This window comes from Castor canadensis, chromosome 1 (genome assembly GCF_047511655.1).
Source record: "Castor canadensis chromosome 1, mCasCan1.hap1v2, whole genome shotgun sequence".
Taxonomy (NCBI): Eukaryota; Metazoa; Chordata; class Mammalia; order Rodentia; family Castoridae; genus Castor; species Castor canadensis.
In genome coordinates, this window is record NC_133386.1 from 150885658 (window position 1) to 150910066 (window position 24409).

The 24409-nt window shown below is 42.7% G+C and overlaps 1 protein-coding gene across 1 annotated transcript in view; it reads left to right on the forward strand.

Annotated features, from left to right (window-relative positions):
- Parva (parvin alpha) overlaps positions 1-24409 on the forward strand; it is a 149454-nt gene that overhangs the window by 50127 nt on the left and 74918 nt on the right. The window lies entirely within an intron of this gene.

Consider the following 24409-nt stretch of genomic DNA (forward strand, 5'->3'; position numbering starts at 1 on the left):
CAGGGCGTTGGGCTGTTCCCCACTACTGCCCAGGGTCAGCAGAGGATCCATTGTATTGCATATCACTAGTGTGGAAGAAGATCAAAATTCAGAGTACATGTGTATTGCTTGACACCATCGTAAAATAAAAAATCTTAAGTCTGTACTTTGATTCATACTTCCTCAATTATTAGTGAGACTGAACACCTTCCCAGGTATAGGCTTATCAGGTACCTTTCCCAGTGAACCTCATGCATATATGAAGTGCTGTCACAGGGTTGCCACTTGCTAAGTGTCCTTCTCTCTTTCTTGTTTTTCCCCCTTCACATTTTAGCCATTTGTCAAATGAGGTCATGTTCCTGATGACAACATGTGTTTATGTCATAGTGTTAAGATTTTATTACTATTTTGGATTATAAATATTGTTATATTTATCATAATTTAAAATGTTCCCTCTTTCCCTTTGTATTTGTCTTGTTACTTCTTATTAAGGAGATTTTAAATGTCCTTTAAAATATCTGAATCTACCTACCTCAGTGTTATAATGCTATTTACTTTTTTAATCGTAATGAATTTATCTCTGCTACAGCTGGGATACACTATTCTTTCTTTTTTATTGTTTTCTGTGTTTAATTAGTTCATTGACCAATTTGGAAAGTGTTATCCTATTTGGTGAGTTATGGATATAATATACTTTCCTTCATGGTGATAGCAGGTTGTTCCATAACATTTATTAAATGGTAATTCCTTCATCCATTATTGTGATTTTTACTTGTGTTTTGCTTGCTATGTCCTAAGGACTTAGAAGCGCTTAAATCTATCTTGGAATCACTATTTTATTAGAGTCTCTGTCCTGGCTTTGAGCCAGCAAAATTCAGTTTTGATGACGATCACTTTATAATATGTCTTAAAATTTGATTATTATACCCTCCAATCTTCTTTGGTACTATGGTGTATTTATTTTTCCTCATTAATTTTGTGAGTGATTTATCACATTCTAGAGTATTCTAGCAAGAATGTAATTGTTATTATGTTAACCTATTTTTTGTTTTATAGACTAATGTTACTGACATCATCATGAATTTTCCAAATCAAGGGCAATGGCTATAACTTTATTTAGGTATTCTTTTATTTTTTTTCCATTATAACTTTATTTCCCTAGATGTATTATTTATCTAGATATATAAATTCTTGAAATTCTTTTTCATGATTGGCAATGGCACCATTTATGATAGCTTTTTCTAACTTTATGTCATGGGTATGCATTTGGTTGGTTTTTCATTTATTTTCTATTTACCCAATTGTATCATCTGCAACAAAGTGCTATTTCTTTTTCTGCTTTTCCTCCATTTGTTCTCTATTGCTTTTTCTTGTCATCCTGCAGTATTTTCTGTTACCTGCAATTGGATTGCTGAGACAGACTCTTTATGCTTCTTCTACCTGTGTTTGCAAAGTGGAACCTTTAAGACAATGCTGTCAGCTACGGTAGCTAATCGCTGCTTCTGAGTTTTTAAATGTAAATAAATGAAGATGCAAATGAAATAGAAATTCAGCTCCTCAGTTACATTAGCCACACTTAAGTGCTCCATAGCCACATAGTCTAGTCACTGCCAACTAGTACTTCTATTCCAGTTGTGCTGGACAGCGCAAACTAAGTATTTCCATCATTGCAGAAAGTCCTAATGGCTATCCCTCTTCTAGAATTCCCTATGAAATTTGTGTGTGTGTGCTAGACCCTCCTGCTTCTTATATTTATGGTTTTCTTACAAGAGATAGAGTGCTTCTTCCATTCACGTGAAAGGAGCTGTTTTGCACAAAGTTGATGTTCCTCACACATGAAAAGACTTGAGTGGTAGGCAGCATTCCTTTCAAAAGTTAACTCAGTTCTCACATGGAAACATTGCGCTAGACCCTCCTGCTTCTAACATTGATGCTTTTCTTTTCTTTTTTTTTTTTTGCTTTTCTTTTATTCATATGTGCATACAATGTTTGGGTCATTTCTTCCCCCTTCGCCCTGCCCCCTCCCTCCCTATGAAATTTTTGCTACAGCTTCAGTGTGTCCCCCAGAGTTCACGTGTTGGAAATGTTAAACCAAAGATCTCGAGATGGAGGGACTCTGAAATAAAAGAGTTTATTGAGTTGCTACAGATACTAGCCAAAAAAAGGACCAGGTCCTCAGACAGGTTTCTGTAACTACTAGCAGCAGGACTAAATCACAGTTGGGAAAAATATTTGCTAGGCCTATAACTACAAGTGCTTCTATAACAAAAATTTGGTAAGGAAAGTATGGGCTGTTATTCTCATTGAACCTTACATTGCCTCTGGATAAGAGGGGTGGTGTCAGGCAGTCATAATGGGGAAAGTTTGGGGACAAGAGAGGCAGTCTGTAAGAGAAGCCATTGCTGCTTCTGGATTGCCTGTGGTTAATAGTGCAGAAGTTTATATGCAGATAAGAGGGAGAGGCTGTACCTGGTGGTCAACTATGATGGGATTTAAGTTAGCATTTCAGCATGCATTTTGGAATTGAAAGATTGTTTTGTTATTTTGGCCAAAGCTGTTAGCTAACTAACTTCCCTCATCCCTCCTCCCCCTCCATCCTCTGGCCCTCATATTAAATTCAGTCCATCTCAGATTTGTTTTTTCTTATCAGAAACTTACTCTGCAAATTCATATGTTGAGGGAATTTAGAGGTGGGGCCTTGGGGAGAGAGGTGGGATTAGCTGAGGTCAGGAGGGTGGGGTTCTTATGATGCCGTTAGTGGCTTTACAAGAAGGAGAGAGACTTCACTCTGCTGCTCTTGCTATATGACACGTTCTGCCATGTTGGTGATGCAGAAGACCCTCACAGATGTTAGTGCCTTGATAATGGAGTTCCCAACCTTTGGAACTTTGAGAAATTTCTTAATAAATGACCAAGTCTGTGGTATTTTTTATAGCAACAGAAAAACAGACTAAGTCACGTTACAAAAGTATTAAAGCTCAAATTTAACACTGTACTCTTTTTAAATCTTCTGGAATTCTCTTCTGATTTTAAAGAGTGCATATAAAGAACGTGAAACCAGGTGCTGGTGACTCATGCCTATAATCCTAGATACTTGTGAGGCTAGGATTGGGAGGGTCACAGTTTGAGTCTAACCTGGGCAAAAAGTTAGTAAGACCCCATCTCAGTCAATATCTGGGTGCAGTGGCATTTGTCTGTCATTAGGAGGATCATGGTTCCTGGCCAATCTGGGCAAAAAAAATATTTGTGAGGCCTCAATCCCATCTCAATGGAAAAAAACTAGGCATGGTGCCTTGTGCCTGTCATCCCTGCAATGGTGGGAAGCATAAAATAGTATTGGGTTCCAGGTTGGCCTGAGCAAAAAGTGATATGCTGTCTCCAAAATAACCAGATAAAATGGGCTTGGAGGCATGGCTCAAGCAGTAGAGCACCAGCCTAGCAAGAGTGTGAAGCCCTGAGTTCAAACTCCAGTACCACCAAGTAATAGTAACGATAATAATAATAATAATAATTACTGTTGAAAACTAGATGTGGTGGTACACATCTGTAATCCCAGCTATTCAGGAGACTGAGGCAGGAAGATTGTGAGTTCAAGTTTAGCCCAGGCAAGACCCTAACTCAAAATTTTAAAAAGGGCTAAGGCTGGAGCTTAGTGTTAGAGTATTTGCCTAGCTTGAAAAAAAAAAAAAGAATTAATGTTGAATGTTATTCATGGCCTCTTCAGCATTCACTAAAATAATTCTTGTATTTAAATTTTTTTCCTAAGTTTCAAACTATCCTGGTAATTTTCCCATGTGGTACTTATTCTCTGTCTTTGTAGGATAGTTTATACTGGTTTGTTTCGAATATTTCCTTTTACTTTATGTAGGATGTTTCTTGTTTTGGGGGTTTTTTTGAGACAGGGTTTTGCTGGGTAGCCCAGGCTGGCTTACAATTTGTGATACTCTTGCCTCAGCCTCCTGAGGCATTACAGGTATGCACCACCACTCCCAGCTTTATGTAGGATATTATTTATGAGTAATAAACTGTATTTTTGAGTAAGATAAGCTATAATTTGTGAGTATTCTCTCTCTCTTTCTCTCTGTCTCTCTCTCATCCTCATTAAATGATTTAGATCAAGATCTTACTTCCTGAGTTACATAACATGCAATCTTTTTTTTTTTTAATTGTTTTATTATTCATACGTGCATACAAGGCTTGGGTCATTTCTCCCTCCTGCCCCCACCACCTCCCTTACCACCAACTCCACCCCCTCCCTCTTCCCCCCAACCCCCTCAATACCCAGCAGAAACTATTTTGCCCTTATCTCTAATTTTCATAACATGCAATCTTGTCTATATCTTGACACTGTTTATGTAACTGGTATTTGAAATTTTGGAGATGTTCTGAGAACCCTTTAGGGCTTTCTCTAGAAGTATTTAGAGGGAACAGAACTTTGTGTAACAGTTCCTTTGACATGAGTCTACTCATGTTTTTAAGTTTTTATTGAACTGTTTAGTTCAAGTATTGTTGACTGTAAAGCCACCTATAAAACAGTAGACAAAGTGCCAGATGAGAAGGGGAACATAATATTGGCCATTGGAACACAATGAGAATTGTCACTCCTCTCTTCCTTGGATCCTTCAAGGTAGCCCCCTACTCTTCAGTTTCCCCCAACTCTATTCCCCAACATTGATCCTTCCAGGTCAGTCTTCTCATTGCCAGAATTCCCGCTCTGAATCCCTTGGCTATGTTACCTCTTCCCAACACCTCACAGAGAATATTCTTTTCGTCTTCATCTGTCACTCATCTCAAGGCCCCTACTAAAGTTCCTGTGTTTGTGACTCTCCCTGAGTGACATCTCTCTGCTTGTGCCTTCATGTTTTCCTTAAGTGTGTCATTCACTTTGGCAAATAATTATCAACGCCTTGTCATGTTATCTAATCACTTCTTGGGTTATGTATGTCTCATAGGTCTGATATCCCTGTGGGGATAGAGTAAGGGGAGGTTTCAGGTTTTCTGTTTATTTTGTTCAGCAAGCACAGCCCACTATATGGTGTTAAGTATGTGACAGACATTAAGACATATTTATTGAGGAGGTGTTTTGATGAATTAAGAATTCTCACATCATTACCAGGCAAAACCAGAAGACTCTGTGGGCAAGGGAAGGTTTTATTAGCTTTAGTAAACTAGTGTGACTTATTCGGAGAAAAATGAAAAAAGAAAAGGGGCCACACTCATCTTCCAAGCTGGTTAATTCAACCATCCATCCCCCATTCAACTGCTAATTGTTGAATACCTCCCACGTACTTGGTGTGGGGGATGCAGGGTTGAGCAAAGTAAACATGTTCTCTGGCTTCCATGTGTTCACAGTCTAAGGAGGAGACTGATTTTAAATAAGTAAACCAGTAAATGGCTATATAATTGCAAATTGTGCAAAGTGCTGTAAAGGAAAGACAATGACATGGGTCATTAAAGTTAGCCTAGTGGTTGAGCAGTACTTCTGTCAGATTCAGAAGTGAAGTTTAGGCAAGTGAAGAAACCAGTCACAGGAAACAGTACCTGCAAAGGCCCTGAGGTGTGGAATTGCTTAGTAGCTTTGAGAAACAATCAAAAACTAGTGTGTGACTGGACATGGTGAGTAATAGGGGGTGTTACGGGATGAGGCTGGTCCTGATCCTAAGGGCCCTCCCTAATGGTCCAGGGCCGGGCATTTGGGTTTGAAGCAATTGGATATATTTTCGAAGACTTTCTTTATTAGTCACCTTTCTGTTGCAGTGACAAAATACCTGAGAAAAACAACTTAAAGGAGGAAGGATGTGTTTTTTGGAGTGGGGTGTTCAAGGTTTCTGTCCATGGTTGACTGACTCCATTGAGTTGGGCCTGAGGTGACACATATATCATGGCAGCAGGAGTAATATATTAAAGGAGGCTGTTCACCTCATTACAGCCAGGAAACAAAGAACAAGGAAGGGGACTGGGGACAAGATATACCTTTCAAGGCATACCTCAGTGATCTACTTCCTTCAGCTAGGCTCCACTTATTAGTTTCCATCACCTCCCAATAAGGCCACCAAATTATAAATCTATCAGAGTTAATACCATTCATTAGGTCAAAATCCTCATGATACAGTCACTTCTCAGAAGCCCTACTTCTGAACATTGCAGTGGGGATCAAGCCTTCCACACGTGAGATTTCAGGGGGCATTTCATACCCAAACCACAGCAATTTTTCTAAGCCAGGTTATGTGCTTAGTAAGCACCCCAAACAATAAACATGCATTATCATTTACTACTGAGAGCACCCAGATGACTAACGTACCCATCTTCCAGTTGAAGAAGCCAAGGCCCACAGATGATAAGCGACTAGCTTAGGATCACACACATTACATGCTCATGAGCAGGCTGGGATACACCTAGGTTGGCTTGAGTCTTCTAGAGCCCACGCTGTGACTCCTGCCTGATTTTACCACAAGATCCGTCAGCCCCTGTGTAGCTGCTGGAGCTGGGCAAGTGTAGGAACGGGCAGACAAATGAAGAAGCTCCATCGACAGTCCAGGTGAGATGTCACAGCTTGTAATTGGAGAGCAATGGATATTTTGGGGTGGCATGGGGACACGGAGAAAGAGGGAAATACATGTAGGAGTGAATATGTTTGATTTCTTTAGTTTGAAATAAAAGACCTTCAATTTGCATTTTAAGAATTTAGAATTTAGAAAAGAAACAATAAGCTCAACCACAGCATGAAAAAAGGAAATAAAAGCAGGATAAAAAATAACAAAGAAAAAATCAGATGAATAAGACAGGCTTTTTAGTTTTAATTAATATAGTAGAAATACTAATGAAAAAGGAAATGTAATTACTAGTTAAAAATTTGTCATTATGGAACATTATTTATAACTCCTTGCTGAATTAGCTAACCAAGCTGAAACATACTTCTATAGCATGAAATAATGAAATTGGCCAACAATTTATTGCCGTTAAATCTGAAGTGAGATCTGCTGTCCTCCACGTGGCCTTCCCTTTGTGTCTGTTATAGTCTGATCAATCTTCACAACCCTGCTGAAATCCCTAAGACAGAAAAATAAAGCTGGTTGACATGAATACGTGGTGATTTGAGCTCACATGAACAGTTTCCAGCAGTCAGCATGGCCTTGTACCAATGAGGGCAAAGGTTGGTTTTGTTATGTTCAGTCTGTTGGTGAGGACAAGAAATGGGTTTGTTTTCTACCCTGGCAGATCTAGGTTTTTGTTTTTGAGACAGGGTTTCACTATGTAGTTGAGGTTGTCATCAAACTCACAATCCTCCTCCCAGGTGCTCAGATCCAGTTTGGAAAAGCAAGTTTGGGGGATTAAAGGCATAAAAATTGTTTACAAGCTTTCGTCACATGGGTTAGCAACAGGGCAGAATAAAGTCAGAATGAAGTATCTGTTGAGAAATACTGGTTGTAAGCTTTTTAGGATAAAAACTTCAACTACTAGCTTTGAGACTCTTGAGACTGGTGCCTGACCATGGTTAGAAATAAATTGCCCACAGGTTCTCAGACTGGAAGACGAAGAAACCTGTTGGTGGTTTCTCAGGGTGCCCCTGTGCCTGAGCTAGGTGTGTTCCCAGGAAGCTTGCATAGTGAGGAAGGCGGAGAAGGCAGCAGTTTCCACTTCTTCCCCAAGCCTCCCTCCTCCTGGAAGAAATCTTAACCATTGGCACAGGGCTCCCTGACAGGCTGTGGGACCCCCCCTTAAGGAGCAAGCAGTCCAGTGCTTTCCAAGAAGTAACCGGGGAGTCTCCAGAGTGATGGCAGAAAGGAGAGCAGGAAGTCGAGCAAAAGTGGAGTCTTTTTCTATGAGCATTAGACTTTGCCAGGTTATGACAAGTCTTAGGAAAGCAATCTTGCTTTTAGATGCCATGTTCAGGCCACCCTGGGTTCCTTTTCCTTAGAGTGTTCCTCATAAGAAGGATGAAGAGAAGAGGCAGATAGAATAGATAACTGACGCTCACACCGGGCCATTTAGTCCTTCATTCTGTCATCCATTCATGGGTTCAGTACTCCTAAGGCAGGCCAGGGCTAGGGCCTGACAACCATGATGACTGAGGCACCATCTCAAGGCACTTTTCCATAGGCAGCCACATATTCACATATACTGGTAAGTCTGAGAATTATATACAGTGTCCCTGGTATAGCATCTGCACATACTTGGTGCCCAACAAATCCTGGCCATCACCACATTAGCATCCCTGTTATCAGTGAGAGATATTCATGCATCTTGGCACAGTGCTGGTACAGAGGTGAGACTCAGGATGCAAGGTGACTGATTCACTAACTGAATGAATACATTTCTGAGCACCTTGTTCATGTAGGCACCTTTAAAATGTACAGGGAAAGCTTCTGTGACTGATGTTTGCCTAAATCAAGATGGGGCATCAGTAAAAAATGTTGTAAATTGAAAGTCAACACAGTTGAATAATTTGCTAAATGCTAAGTGAGTGAAAATAGAAGGTGCTTCAGAAATTGGGGAAGGGGTAAATTCTGTGAATTCGTATGGACGGCATGTATATTAATCTAGTTTGTGATCAAGTTGAAAATTTTTAAAGTCCTAGCCCTTTAACCCTGTGGTAGGGAGAACAGTGGCTTCCTTTTCCATATGCATAGGAATACACATATACGTTTATCATAATTTTACCTATATAACAGCTGTGTAGCACACAAATCACAAATAATAATAATAAAAAAATACCCAGTAGTCTTTATTGTAAATTCTGTGTTCTCACAGAGTGCCTCTGTTGATTTCTGTTCAGCTCTTGTAGCCATAACTAACTTATGCTTGCAGTGTAGCAGGATTTGACAAGTAGAATTTCATCCAATCCACTAACCCTCGCCCAATAAATTTATTATCAGTACCTTTGATAGGTGATCCTCCAAACTATATTTCACCTTTGTGCGTATGATATTCATTAAACAGACCCACTTCTAGTCTCAACATGGTGTTAAAACTTCACTCAGACTTGATATAAGCATCTTCTGTGCTATATCTTATAACAGTTTTCAAGTATTGAAAGAGTATTTTCCTTCCTTTTTAAAATGTTGTTTGCAATATAATGAGTATGGACACGACTCACTTTCAAGTTCAATCTGCCTTGACATTTCCTCCATCACTGTAATGCCAGAAAATCAACAAAATAAGAAATTAAGCCCCAATTCACAGTGTTACCCAGTTTCTAAGGTGTTAGGCACTCCCACTGCAGCCAAGTTTGTGGTCTCCCCAGATGTATAATTGGGAAGAGCTATACTTCAATAAAGTAATTTCAAGAGCATAGATGATTGTAAGTGATAAGTTTTAAGTATCTATTACCTTTCTTTTTAGGTATATAACAGTCTTCCCTTCTCAGCAGTTTCTCTTCTACAGTTTCAGATATTCATGTTCTGAACATTTTAAATGGAAAATTCTAGAAGTAAACAATTCATGTCTGTCTGAGTAGTGAGTGTGTCAAAGTCTAATGCCATCCTAAGCTGTCTTGCCCAGGATGTCAGCCATCCCCTTTGTCTGTGTATCCATGCTGTATGCACTACCTGCCCACTAGACCCTTAGTAGCTGACTCCGTTATCAGATGAGCTTGGGTGTGTTCAGGGTGGTATGGCCATGGACCTGACTCAGTTATCAGATTGACTGTCACAGTATCACAGTAAATGTCACCTTGGTGACATTTACCTGTGGTGCTAGACATCAACTGGAGATGTTGGAATCTGAGATGTACCCACACTGGATAAGGAGGGACTACTAAGTTATTTGCAAGTTAATATTTTGAGTTTTAATAATAGCTATATTTAAAAGCTGACTTTACTGAATTCCTACACATTTAGTATTTGAGAGATGGTAGAAGCTGCCTCCAATAAACCTACTGCCCTCATTCCTAGTGAGGGTAAAAGCCTGCCATTTGGGTGAATAGCTGTGTGCATTTCCCTCACCCTTAGTTGCTGCTGCTGCCTGCACACACACAGGCTCCCCTCTTTCCTGAATCTGATACCCAGCATACGGGTATGCGTGTTTATGAGACAGGCAGACAGACATGGATCTGTCCTAGCCACATTGCTCACCCTAGTCATGACATTTAACATATTCACTAATAACTTTACACTTCACACTTACTTCCCTTCTGTCTTTCTGTATAGAAAAAAGAAAGGAGAATTCTGTACACTGTAATAGGGGATGGTTATGGACTGATCACTGGGATAGCTGTCAAGTGAGTTGCCCTAAAGTGTTCTTCAAAAGCTCCCTCCTGATCTCACCTCCTGAAAGAAATCCAAACCTGCCCAGACAGGTTAGAGAAGTTTACAACTCTTTCTCCCCCCCCCCACCCCCCCCCCCCCGCAGCCCTGAGAGGCACAATTCCTAATTACAAATGGGTACACTTTTATCAGCAAAACAAATGTTTATGGAGAAATTTGAGCAAAACAAGCTCCTCCTGTCTCCACCCTCAGCCTTATTTTCCTTTCTTAAGCAATATCCCTTTCACACAGATGTGGAAAAGCTGGGAGAGGAGTAACCTGTCTGCCCCTGCAGGGCTGACTCACAGCACGTTATTTTTGCACTGGTTGGTAAATAGCTGATCCCCCAACCTCCCACCCCCACCCCTGCTCGCCTTGTGCCCTGCCACAATCAGGCAAGGGCAGGTGGCTCCAGACCCTGCTCTGGCATCTGACTGACCAAAGCCTGGCTGTTAGCCTTGGTTAAATAGTTTGACTGTCCCCTGTCCACATCCTCCCAGTCACAGACTTCAGCCACTTACCACCCTGTACACTCAGCTGCCACCTCCAGACCATACCAGACAGCACAGATCCATTTCACAGCTGTGGAACCCTCATAGAGAAGAATTTATCAGTTTAGAATCAGAACACAAGGCTCCTTCTCTGATGTATGCCCCTCCTTTCTGTTCCCCAGTCCATGCCCAAGTAGCTTCACTTCTGCATCCCCACATCTAGTTCATTTAAACGGGTGCACCTATCCCATGCTGACACCTTACCATCTGTGAGGCCTTCCAGAAGCTCACCCTCAGCCAGCTGGGCCTCAGAGCCTGTGCCACCTCTGAACCCACCTCAGTCCCTACTGACTTCCTTGATGCTTGTCACTCCCATTGCTGCCACCATTGCTCAGCCACTGTGCCTCACTTTCCCTCTGGAACTTTTTTCATCTTCTGCTATTGTTTCTGGTTCCGACCAATCATTCAAATCCAGAATTTGTTGGAAATTCCTTCTTTCTTTACTCTGGCAACAGCTGTAGTCTTCAAAGAGGTAAGGATACTAATTTACATTGGGGTCAACTAGCCTGACCAAAATCACAAGAGATGGGGCCCCTTTCTCCAAAGGGGAAGGGCTCTGCAAAGAGCCTGTATTATGATCAATATCCAAACAGGGAATCATAATAAAATTACTTTTTCAATTAACACAAAATATTTCCCACTTTGCCTTGGGTTGTGAAATTACTACTATAGTTGAGTAATGATAGTCATGGTTTTTTCCTCATTTTGTTTCTTGCTTGGCTTTTTACAAATATTGCTCACAGATGTTTAAGAATTTATATTAAAAGTGAATTCCAATAAAAGGCCTCTTAGTTAAATTATTTAGCCTAGTTCATTAACCCTTTTTAGAAATAACATGCATGCTTAGGCAGGAGTATCTCTAGTTGTGATTTCCTGAGGTAAATGTGTTCAGAAATGAAAAGGTCCTAAATAGACGTGAATGTCATTTTATCTAATTGAAGATGAATGCTGAATTTTGGGAGCTGTAGTAGAATCCAGTCCACCTTGCTTTGAAGGAGATTTATGATCATAGGGGTTGATGCTTTGCTCCCAAGGGCTCTGCTGGTGAAGGTTAAGTTAACTCCTTCAACTCCGTACTGCCTTGTGCATCCAGAAGAGGCAACTTGAAGGTGGATGGGAAGTGTGTGTTGGTGGGGAAGAATGTTGAAGTTTGTTTGGCAACTCAACCAAACCAAATCAAAAAGCCACGAGTCATCTAGGCCTGTGGAATGTTAACGTAGTTTGATAAACGGAAAGCCACATTCTGTCATTTGTGTACTCTGCCAACCGGTCTCCCATTAGGCTTCATGGCATCCTTCTCTGTTTATAGCATCAAGATTTCCCAGAATGTCTTTAAAAGGGGAGAATTAGAAGTTTTTCTAGCACAGATGATTTTAGACAGTCTGTGGTAACCAGGAACAGCCACTTTTTCCTGAGCTTGTTTTCCACCTTGCTCTCTGAAAACCCATTTCCAAAACATGGACTGTGTAGCCTGCCCTGTGGCTCTACACAGTGGCTAGAAATGAGGGTTCTTTTATGGCTGGGACACTGGAAGATGCATCTATCTATCTTACCTGCATATATATAATATAGAAGAGTTTTATTTATAAAAGCAACAGGATCAGATTTCTTCATATTTGGATTGTATCAAAACTTGAAAGTGATTGCAAAATTATTTAAATCTTACAAAAACAAATAGATCTTATAAAAACATAGAAAGCACCTTAATTCATTGGATGAGCCAGAAGAATTTAAATGCTAAAATCCAAGAAACAGAGTTGCAAATAATAATTCCTCTAACTAAATTGGGTTTATTCCAAAATGCAATCACTCCCAGGAACCTTAACAACAGATCTTTTATTATTCTCAATTTGAAATTATGTCAAACTCATAGAACAGAGTGACAGTGTGAGGCACCTGATGTGTGTGACACTTCAGTCAGTGACACTGTGGAAGATGCATCCTTGATAGAAGATTGCAAGGAATGGTTTAGAAAATCAAAAGGTATTAAATTGAACTGTGCAGATTGATGGTTTTAATACCTGTAGAGGGAGCTGGGGAAAGCTAGAGTTCTTAGTGACCAACTTGTACTAAAAAATACACTTGAACCTCTGGGTCAGATGCTGAATTCCTTCCACAGGTGGGAATGCTGCACCTCCGAGAAAGGCCAAGTTCCATTTTTGGTGATGATTTTACCCATGTAAAACTTTCCCGGAATCTCTTATCATTAGTGCCCCACCCAAAGGATGAAAAACACCATCTGATTTACAGTTTTCCCATCTCTTATTTGAGTTTGCAACTTTCTTGGATAACAGATGGCCAGAAAATGTGTAAGCCCAAATAAAAGCAAAGCATGGGCTTCACTGTTTCTTCACTGGTGCCAGTTGCTTTTTGAAATTAAAATTATGTAAATGATCCCTTGGCTTGAAGCGGGAGAATCAGAAATGGAGGAGGCAACCCCAGCATTTGAGAGTTTGGTTTGTGTATGGCTGTTTTTTCTTTCTTTCTTTCTTTCTTTTTTTTTAAGCTCTTAATGTTTCCTTTTAAAGAGAAAGAAGAGAAGAGGCATTTGGGAAAAACATTTTACAAGTTGCTCATTCACAAAGCTTGAAGAACTTCATCAACAGCCAGCCTAGAGTCAGAGAGAATATTATAGTTGGCAGAGACCTTAGAGGCAATAGTTTTAATTGACTTGAAGGGAGAGGAAATGATTCTGAAGTCAGAGGCCAGAGCAGGGCCTGGGCCTCTCAGGGTTTGGCGTCTTTCTTACCTCAAGGAGTTAAAAGTCTGAGCCTGGGCGTGATCAGCCAGATGGTCTTTAACAGTAACATGGTTCATATTGTTTAGATTATCCTGTTGCAAGTGCCGTGCCTCGTTTACCTTTTATGGAATAAAGTGTGGAAAATTGACCACAGATGTAAGTAACCAAGAATGACGGGGAAGCTGTTGTTACCAGGCCTCTCCTTCTCTCTCCAACATGCCTGATCCCGCAGATAAAAAAATAAAGAGAGAAATGTGAGACAGGCTGAGATCTAGCTCGCCTTACTTCCGTAGCTCAGGTCTGAGCATCCTTAGCTCACCGCTTTACATGTGCATTCGTCTAAGCCTGGCCCCAGGACTTGCATGCAGCCCACTCTCAAGTTCAAGATCGTCCAAGGGTTCCTCAGTTAAAGTATTGTACCCCATAAACAGTTTTTCCAGCCAGGTTTGGAAGGCAGGGGACAAGGCCCAAATACTAACATGGAGCAGTTTTGTGGCCTTGTATTTTCTAGCAGGGACAGGAAGTGACATTGTGGAGTCTGAAGAGCGTGGATAAATTGCTGCATTTCCATTGCTTTGATTGCTATCTCAGCTGCGGGATGGGCCAGATTAATTAGAATTAGGCCCTTGTTCCTGAGAAATGTATTTCTGAGTCTTACAAAAGAATTGACTGCCCCGAACAGGCCTGCGTAGAAAGGAGCGTGTTGAGACAGGCCTGTACTTTCCTTTTTGGTGGGCTTTTCAGGATTATGAAGGCATAAATACCTTTGTAAACCCTCTGAGGAAAGTAATAAACTAAGGCTTTATGAAGTCCCTTTGTTTTCTCTCACTTCCTCTTCTCTTTCCATGGCTCTGTTGGCAAGGCCTGGGTTTTGCCTCTTGCCCTTCTCTAGGGGCACTTGCTGCCTCTGCCTGTGGCTGTAACTAAAATCAGGTGACAATTTCTGCCTGCAGGTCTGTTGGAGGCAGAAAGGGCCAGTTACCCATGCAGATATTGGGCTGCTTCTGATCTCTGGCGAATGGATACTGCTCCTCAAAGTGGATTGCTGGGGTGCCTTCTCTCCTCTGTGTGGAGCCCTACATGAGATGGGATTCCTGCACTGGCCACATGTCGTTTCTGTCTTGTCATTCCCCTGCATTCAGCTTCCCTTACTCCTGCCAGGTCCCTAACGATCCCCACCACTCTTCCTCTTTCTGGAGTCCTGACTTTACTTCCAAGAAACTTCCCAACATCCAACATCTTTAATCTGCTTCTTGCATGCTTTCCTGCCAACCTGGGCCTGTCTCTAGACACCATGCCCTTCCCAAGCTTCACTGCTTTTCCCTACACACTTTTGGGTCATTCTTCCCCCACACCCTTTCAAGATCCTCTTCCCTTGATGTTGGGGTGCCTGGTGGGCCCATACCTGTCTGTTAGGAAGCTATGATGCTCTGGGCACTCATCAGAGACTCTGGTGCTTGGTTTCCATCAAACACTCTTCCTTACTCTTTCATGAATTCAGTAGCCTCCCCGATGACCTGTCCACCAGCCACACAGTTCCTCTACCTTCCCTGCTGCCCTGGCTATAAGAGCCACTCCACCCATGACTTTCCTCACATAGCCCACAGCTGGGTCATAATACCTTTGAACATGCACCCTCCCTGACCACCACCTCCTGTCCCATTGTCTCTTCTATTCTAAATCTCATGAAGCCTGACTCTTCAGAACCTCTCCAGATCCTCAGTCCCCTCCTGACACAGCCTCAATGACTACTGATTATTCTACTTACACTTACCAGCATCCTCAGTTTTTTCCACCCCATGTCTACCTCTTTTGTCCTTTCACTGCCAGAACTGAGCCCTCCCACCTGAATCAGAAGGCATTCTTCCTGAGCCTACTTTTGGTCTGCAATATGCTGTCCAGCTTCTAACACAACCCCAGCCTGTGGTGCTACCAACTGCCCCCCATCCCTTCTCAGTCAACTCTCTGTTCTTCCTTTATTCACCAAACATCTTGGAAGCTCATCTAGTGCTGCCACATCTTTGCTTCCCCTCACACACAAGTTCTGGCTCCACTGCCATTGCAATTGCTATTGCCAAGATTACCTGTGACCTCCTAATTTCCAGATCTTTCCACATCTTCCTTGAGCTGTCTCCCACTGCCTTTTTCTTAAAGCTCTCCTCTTCCACAGTTGTGACATGTGTTTCTCAGGTTCCCCTTTTTCTCTGCCTGTTTGTTCCATTTCCCCATGGATCTCTCTTTCTGTTCCTTCAGAATCATTTCTCCTCCAGTTCTCTCTCTCTGTGCCTACTCCTCTCATTCTAGCCATGATCCTGGTCCTGTAACATGGGGAAAAGCACAGAGGGTTGACTGTTGCATAGGCTGCTTCTGAAAACATCCTTCTTATTCAGCACAGGAAGAGAAACACCCTAGATGACTGATAGGGCTTAACAGTGTGCATCTGAGATTGTGGTTGAGTCCCAAGGCGGACAGTATCCTTAGGCAAGGTTAGTGCCTAAGGCTGTGGATGGGCAAGCCCATGGAGAGTCGCAGTTGAGTGACTGTGTTGGGTATTCACATTCTCACAGGCTCTTTTTTTTTTTTTTTCATTTTTTCTTTTATTATTCATATGTGCATACAAGGCTTGGTTCATTTCTCCCCCCTGCCCCCACCCCCTCCCTTACCACCCACTCCACCCCCTCCCGCTCCCCGCCCCAATACCCAGCAGAAACTATTTTGCCCTTATCTCTAATTTTGTTGTAGAGAGAGTATAAGCAATAATAGGAAGGAACAAGGGGTTTTGCTGGTTGAGATAAGGATAGCTATACAGGGCATTGACTCACATTGATTTCCTGTGCATGGGTGTTACCTTCTAGGTTAATTCTTTTTGATCTAACCTTTTCTCTAGTTCCTGGTCCCCTTTTCCTATTGGCCTCAGTTGCTTTAAGGTATCTGCTTTAGTTTCTCTGCATTAAGGGCAACAAATGCTAGCTAGTTTTTTAGGTGTCTTACCTATCCTCACCCCTCCCTTGTGTGCTCTCGCTTTTATCATGTGCTCATAGTCCAATCCCCTTGTTGTGTTTGCCCTTGATCTAATGTCCACAAATGAGGGAGAACATACGATTTTTGGTCTTTTGGGCCAGGCTAACCTCACTCAGAATGATGTTCTCCAGTTCCATCCATTTACCAGCGAATGATAACATTTCGTTCTTCTTCATGGTTGCATAGAATTCCATTGTGTATAGATACCACATTTTCTTAATCCTTTCGTCTGTCCTGGGGCATCTTGGCTGTTTCCATAACTTGGCTATTGTGAATAGTGCCGCAATAAACATGGATGTGCAGGTGCCTCTGGAGTAACAGTCTTTTGGGTATATCCCCAAGAGTGGTATTGCTGGATCAAATGGTAGATCGATGTCCAGCTTTTTAAGTAGCCTCCAAATTTTTTTCCAGAGTGGTTGTACTAGTCTACATTCCCACCAACAGTGTAAGAGGATTCCTTTTTCCCCGCATCCTCGCCAACACCTGTTGTTGGTGGTGTTGCTGATGATGGCTATTCTAACAGGGGTGAGGTGGAATCTTAGTGTCTCACAGGCTCTTGAGGGTGGTGAGTGGGTGGTTCCTTAAGCCTGGAGGAGAGCTCTGTTTCAAAAGCTGGCTGTGCAGTAGAAACTGTGGGTTTGGAGTTACCCATTGTATTTCAAGCCCACTCTCCTTCCACTACCCTGTGACTTAGGGCCACTGGCCTCTCCTGGCTGCGTCTCTGTTTTTGCCTTTTTTTTGTCTTTTTTTTTCTATTTTTTCCTTTTTTTTTTTTTTTTTTTTCTGGTGCTGGAGACCGAACTCAGGGCCTTGCACTTGCCAGGCAAGCGCTGTTCCACTGAGCTAAATCCCCAACCCCTGCGTCTCTGTTTTTATTTGCAAAATAGATAGCAGTATCTTCCTCCTCTGAGGATTAGAGGTAGTGTACTATTAGGAAGACAGAGACATAATTTTGTAGAATGATGAAGCTGGTATGACATTGTCTTTGGCTATCTATAAACCCAACAAACCCACCAACGCACCAAAAATTACTTATTAACCACCTTCATGCATTCATGTACTTGTATCAGAGTTGAGAGAATTACAGAACTGGTCCCTGAGCTCGGTCCATTGAAACCACACACAACACCATTAGAGCCTATTCGATGATGACCTCACATTGACATCTCAGTGACATTGGGCAGTAGGCGCTTTGGAGATGGGGAGGTTGGTGGGGGTCAGAGTGGATGAGACAGGTAGCCTGTGGGAGCCTTTGGCTGCCTGGAATAGAAGTGTCAGTCATATCTGTGTAAAGTGAGTAATAAGTGGTTCAGGCTTCTGTGAAAGTTAGGTGGAGAAACTAAAATTGATACCAGCGGCCCCCAGGGATCTATTGGGTATTTTTGGGTGAGAATGTGGTGAAACGGTGTTTTAGTGCCCTTATTTATAAGGTATTTTTGATTGAAGTATGAGGGCAGTCTGCATTCAGTAGACTGTTATGAGAATTAGACCCTGATCTGAAGAAGAGCAGGGTTAGATTAGGATGGCAAGGATAGAAAGCAGGCTATTTCATAAGAAAAAGACTATTAAAGATATTGGTGACAAATTCAAGATGAAAGCAAAAACATGACTTAATAATGACTTCAAAGTTTCTATTGGGAATTCTATGAAATGAAAAGGAAGGAAAGTCTTTTCATGATAAAAATATGTAATATGACAATTTCCATTCAAATCATCTTTAAGTGTACAGTTCATTGGCATTTGGTCCACTCTCCTTGTTACAATATGGTCATTACCAAGAAGAACTTTCTATAGCAATTTGACATTTCTGTAGCAACTGAGAATCTGACTCATGTGCTTATACTGTAGAAACTTTGTTACTTCAATATTTTATAGAGGTTTTTTGATTTTACAGAATTATTAGTTTACAATGTTTAGATATAAGAAAAAAAAAGATATGCATTATTTACTTCAGATAGTTAGAGAAACACACCCCTGAAAGAGTAAGAAAGGCACAGGGTCTCTGAGAAAGGAGAGGTGAGGGATAGAAGGAGGGATATTCTCTTCCTGCCTCTGCCAGGCAAGCTCCTATTCACTCTGCAGTCCACCTCCTAGGTCCCTCCTTCCCAGAAGCCTTCTTCCTTCCCTCACCTTCACCCTCACCCTCCTGAACTTCACCAGAGGTTCATCCACCTTCCTGTTTCTGCTGTGCAGTGGACAGATTTCCATTGCCACTGTCATCGCAGCATGGAAACCAGCCATCTTCATGGTCACCCTCAGTAGATATGAGTTCTGTGAGTGGAGACTAAGGCCATGTCATCTCTATATCCACATTGTCTTGCACACCATAGGCATGCAGAGAAGGCTTGTTCTCATGAAATGAAGTGAAGTGAAACAGCAGACTCGGAGTGCGGACACAGACATGATATGTGAGGGTAAAGATGAAAGCACATGGAGGCCGTGCTTGGCATCTGAGACTCCTCCAGGCAGGAACGGGAGGGTGGTCACCTGCCATGAGTCAGATTTGTGAGGAGACCTGGAGGCTAGAGTACAGAAGCAGGCAGAGCAGCCCTGGTGGGGAGTGTGCAGGACAGGAGAGAGACACACACACACACACACACACACACACACGCACACACACAAAAAGTGACAGAGATACACAGAAGCAGAGAGAGAAAAGGGGTAGGGAGGGAAGGAGAAGGGAAGAGATGGCAGCTTGGGCTCTGCTTCCTATTCACTTTGACCTTGTGCCTCTACTTTTTCACCAATAGCCCTTCATCAAATATATTGCAAACCTTGTCATTCATTAATTCATTTATTCAACAGATAGCCACTAAAGATGTACTTTGTCTCCAACTTCATGCTAAAGACTACTTACATCATCCCTAACCCTTGTCAAAGTACACACAGTTGTCCCCATTTCGTAGATGAGGCTCAGGGAAGTTATTTGCCCAAATTAAGGCAACTAGTCAATGGCAGAAGTAGGTTTTGAACTCAGGGCTTGAATCTCCTCGCCTTGCACAATTTCCATGAATTGGATATTTTTGGGTGAGAAACATCAGCAGATGTTTGTTGGATTAATTTTAGGAAAAATTTGGATACCAGAACACAAAGAAAGGGGAAGCAGTATGGGACTAGAAATTGGCCCGGCTAGTTCAGAAGATGGAGGAAGAACAGGATTAGGGTAGATATGACTGAGCCTAGGATGGCTCATGTCTCTGAAGAGTCCAATGACCCAGGAAAGAAAACTGTGTTCCGGATGGAGACTGCACAGGTTTGGGGATGTGACTGTTCTGATTCCAGGGGCTTTGTGAACATTCATTCTTGGAGTTCCTATCATGGTTTGTTCCTTCCTTCCTTCCTTCCTTCCTCCCTCCCTCCCTCCCTTCCTTCCCCCTGTCCCCCCTCTTTTTCCTTTCTCTCTCTCTCTCTTTCTTGCATTCTCTCAAGGAATGTAAGGAGGATTAGGGATTGGTAACAGTCCTTGGCCAGTGATTCTGCTAACTCTTCCCCTAAACTGCATGGCAGGAGAGATGGAAGGAGGGCCTAGCTGGCCCTGGGGAAGGAGCTTTTGGGACAGAGGCTCACTTTACTTCCTAGTGACCTTCCATTATTGCCTGGGGGCTTCTTCCTTATTCATTCAGCTCCAAGGCTTCATTTCAGGAGATGATTGAGACTGGTTGAATTATTTACACTTGGCCTCAGCTATAATGGAAGATATCTAGCCTGACTCGCCATCACCTCTTTCTCTGGCCTGCTGAAGGGGCCAGCTTAAGAAGCCATGTTTGAGACCTCGTTTGGAGCTCTGATGACCAGCTGATTCCCATTAGAACCGTGTAGCCAGTTCCTTAAAGCTTTTCAATTCTTATGTGGGCCTGTGCCACTTCGCCCACCACATTCCCCATGACTCTCCTCTTGCTTTCTGTGCTCCAGCTCTGTGGCCTCCTTGTTTTTTTCTTTATACCCACAGGTATATTTCTGTCCCCAAAGCCTTTGCACTTTCTGCTGTCTCTTCTCGAGTGGCCATCCCATGTATTTGCATAACTGGGTCCTTCCCTTCTCAAATCTGTAGAAATACTCTTTCAGTGCTCCCTACCCCCACCTCCAGAGGCCTGTACCTGTTTAAAAATAGCACTTCCTGTTCCCTTTAATCCCTCTGTCCTGCTCTATCTTCCTTTATAACCTGTCTGCTGGCATAACATTTGTATTTCTTTGTCTTTTCATGTTCTCTCTCCTTCACTAGAAGGTAGGCGTCCTGTGAGAAGGACTTTCTCTCATTCATCGCTGTATCCCCAGCTCTTAGAACAATTCTTAACATATTTTATATGCACAATTGGTATTTGTTAGATGAGTGAATCACCAGCAACCAGCTTCTTGCTCAGGAATTTGAACTGAGGGCAGAGCGACTTCTTTGGTTAATGACAGTTACAGCCCCTATGTGGTCAGCCAGGCACAAGGCCAATGGCCATGTGTGGTCACATGGAATCACAGGAAGCTGGCTAAGCTCAAAAGAGAAGTGATGTGGGGGAGGCCAGGTACCCTGAGAGATAAAAAGAACGTTCTACTGTCTGGGGGCTTCTGTCCTTCCCCCGAGGTTTGGCTACATTTGGATTCCTGTGCCTATGAATTTGTCAGGGTGTCTGTTACACACTTGGCAGCTTAAAACAACAGCTACTTATCATCTTTTCCTTGGATCAGTAGTCCAGGTGGGCACGGCTGTTTTCTGCCCCGGATCTCACAGGTGTTGGCTGGGCTGGGCTCCTTTATGCAGAGGCTGTGGGGAGAAGTGTACTGTTAAACTCCTTCAGGTTGTTGGAGTATAGTTGTAGGACTGACATCCCTGTGTGTTTGCTGGCTTTGGTCATGGGCTGCTCTTACCTGGCAGAAGCCCCTCCCAGCCTCGTGCCATGGAGCCTCCTCTCACACTCTAGTCTCTGACTTCCTGTTGTGCTGCCTACAGGAGAAAACTCTGCTCTTAAAGGGCTCCTGTGATCAGGTTAGGCTTACCTGGTAATCTCCTTTGAGTAACGCTAAATCAAAACTAGCAACCCTAATTACACCTGCAAAATCCTTTCTACCAGGGAACCTAAAATAGGCAGGACACTGTATCCCATTATAGTCACAGGCCTGGGATTAGAGCAGGAAATCTTAAGGAGCCATTTTCGGATTCTGCCTACTACAGTATTTAAAAAATCTTCTTTAATTAATGAGCTCAGAGAAGGGGGTTCTGTAGTTTACAACAGAAATATAATGGCCGTAATCCACCAAGGCCCCAGCCTCGGGGCGGGGAGTGGGGTGGGGGTGGGGGCTGAAGTTACAAACTTTGCCTTCCTGACCTCTACTAAATCTTTATTTTTCCTCTGAAGAGTTCAGAATACAGAGATGTGAAAGATTAGACCATCTGCCAGACTTTGTATGCCAAAAATAATGAAAATAGCCCCTTGCTTCTAACCTCTCTGATAGAAAACTTTTTTTAATGCTTTTCCTAAGAATCACTCTCCAAGTGAGATCATTGGTTATCCTGAGCCTTTTCCCATGACTTAATTGACTAGCAGAGGCCGCCCAGCAAAATCTCACAGAAGACATGGAGGGTAATTGGCAGAAAGCCCCAAGGCTCTAGTTGAAATGAGTAGTTTTGGTTAATCTACACCATGAAGCTGAAAAGCTATTATGTACAGATATCGTTGCCCTGAGGTATTATCAAGAAATTCCATATAGAAAGGAATAAACGGGTTTGAGAATGAAAAAAATTAAAAGCAAAATGCAAGACAGAGTAAACTTTCCTGCAGGTATAGATCAGGGCAAGTTTTGAAGCTTTTTCATGACTCAGAGAGAGTTCAGTGACCAAATCTGAGGGAGGCAGGATGAAACAAAAAAATGACTACATTTTTAAGATTTTTTTTTCCCCTCTGCTGCCATTCCCGACTTCATTTGCCCAAAGTAACACAATTTTCCATGGCGCAGTAGGAAATCCGAGATAGGGGATTGCTATGCAGTTTACTGCCTAGCTTCAAAACGTGTACAGTAATCGCTGAGTGTCAAAAAAATAGCAGGTGGTAAGTTAGAGGGAATTGAGGGGAGAAGCTTGCCTTGGGGCAGATTGAAGAGTTGTAAGATTATTGAATCCAAGAGATTCAGAGATGGAGGGGCTTCCTCCTGAATCCCACCTCCATCCATTACTTTGTGGGTGGACAAGCACTGAGCATGGTGACAGGACACTCAGCTCTGGTTTGCCACACTCTGTAGAGCAAGTGAGGAGAAATAAGGAAGCAGCAACTATGACTGAAGATGTGAAGTCCTGGGCCTTGGGTGGCCCTGCTGCTATAGAAGCTGACAAGCTCCTTAACCCTTTGGAGCCTCAACGTCAAATGGAGATTCTTGTTCCTAGTTGTCAGGCTTGTTACAGAATTAAATAAAGATACACGCTCAAGCTTTGTAGCAATCATAACGAAAACGCAAGTTATTACACTGCATTCCTATTACTATTGGTATGGAATTGAGACTTTGACCTAGGATGGTCCATGGTCAATAGCTGAAGAAGAGGTACCTAGAGCCCATTACAGGGGCTCTGGAAATTTAGAGAAAGACACTGTTTCCAACGTCAGAACAAGCGATGCTAGAAGCTGCAGGCTGCTTTGAAGAGACAGAGGGTGCCAACACTTTGGAGGGCAGAAGCCTCAGGTCCAAGAAAGAAAACTGACACTCCTGAGATGGACACAGGCTCGCCATAAGCTTGCAGCAGCGCAGCCTGGGAACAGAGCCCTTGTGAGCTACTCACCAGGCTCACTGAGTAACCAGGCAACAACCTCAAGTCTGAGACCTGGGGGAAGAGCCTGCCCCTGAAGCTTTGGGACAGGTAGAAGAAAGGAGTGTTCTGTGACCCTAAGCGAAATAAAGGCAGTTTCCAAAAGCCATAGGGCAACTTGGGAAGCTATATTGAGTTGTTACGAGGTGCCTATTGACTGAACTGAAGAGCCACCATCACAAACTGTTTCTAGTCTTGGGTGACTCTTTTCCTCTGCAGATGTAGGAGTCAAAGATAGAAAACTGAACTCTTGGCTCCTGATAATAACAAGGTTAAGAATAGTCATTCATTTTTATATTTGACAAAGCATTTATTAATGCTTGCTTGACCATGCTGCAGGCCTGAGCATTCAAAAATTTAGCCCAGACCAGGTGCAGCGGCTTAACCCTGTAATCCCATCTACTCAAGAGGCAGAGATCAGGATAGATCACAGTATAAGGCCAGCCTGGGCAAAAAGTTAGCAAGATCCCATCTCAACCAATAAGCCAGGCATGGTAGCATATGCCTGTGATTTCAGATATGTAAGAGTGATAGGTAAGTGAGTCACAGTCTGAGGCTGGCCCTAGGCAAAAGTGTGAGACCGTACCTGAAAAAAATAACTAAAGCAAAAACAGCTGAGGGTGTGGCTCAAATAGTACAACAATTGCCTAGCAAGTGCAAGACCCTGAGTTTAAGCCCCAGTACCACCAAAAAAAGAAAAAAAAATGCAGTCTGGTGGATGTCAGACAGGAACACACAGGTGCTCGGATGGAAGCAGGTGTGGCATAATTCCCATTTTTTCCCTCCTCTGTGTCCTCAGCTGGCAGTGATTTAATATAGTTTCCACTGCTGATTCTTGGCCATAAGACCTTTCTTCTAGGCTTGTTTCCGTTTCCACCTTTAAGGTCTAAATTGAACCCTGTGTCTTCTTCAAGACCTTGGCAGCTCTCTCACCACTTGCTTATTGTCTGTGTGCTCATTCTCCCTTCTTAGTATCTTACTCCTGTTTGCCATGTTCTTGTCAGCATGGTTTTGCAGTGCTGAGCTGGGTCTGGGGGTGCTTGTTGAGCTGAATCTTGAAGGCCTTCCTTTGAGCACTGGTCGGGCGGGA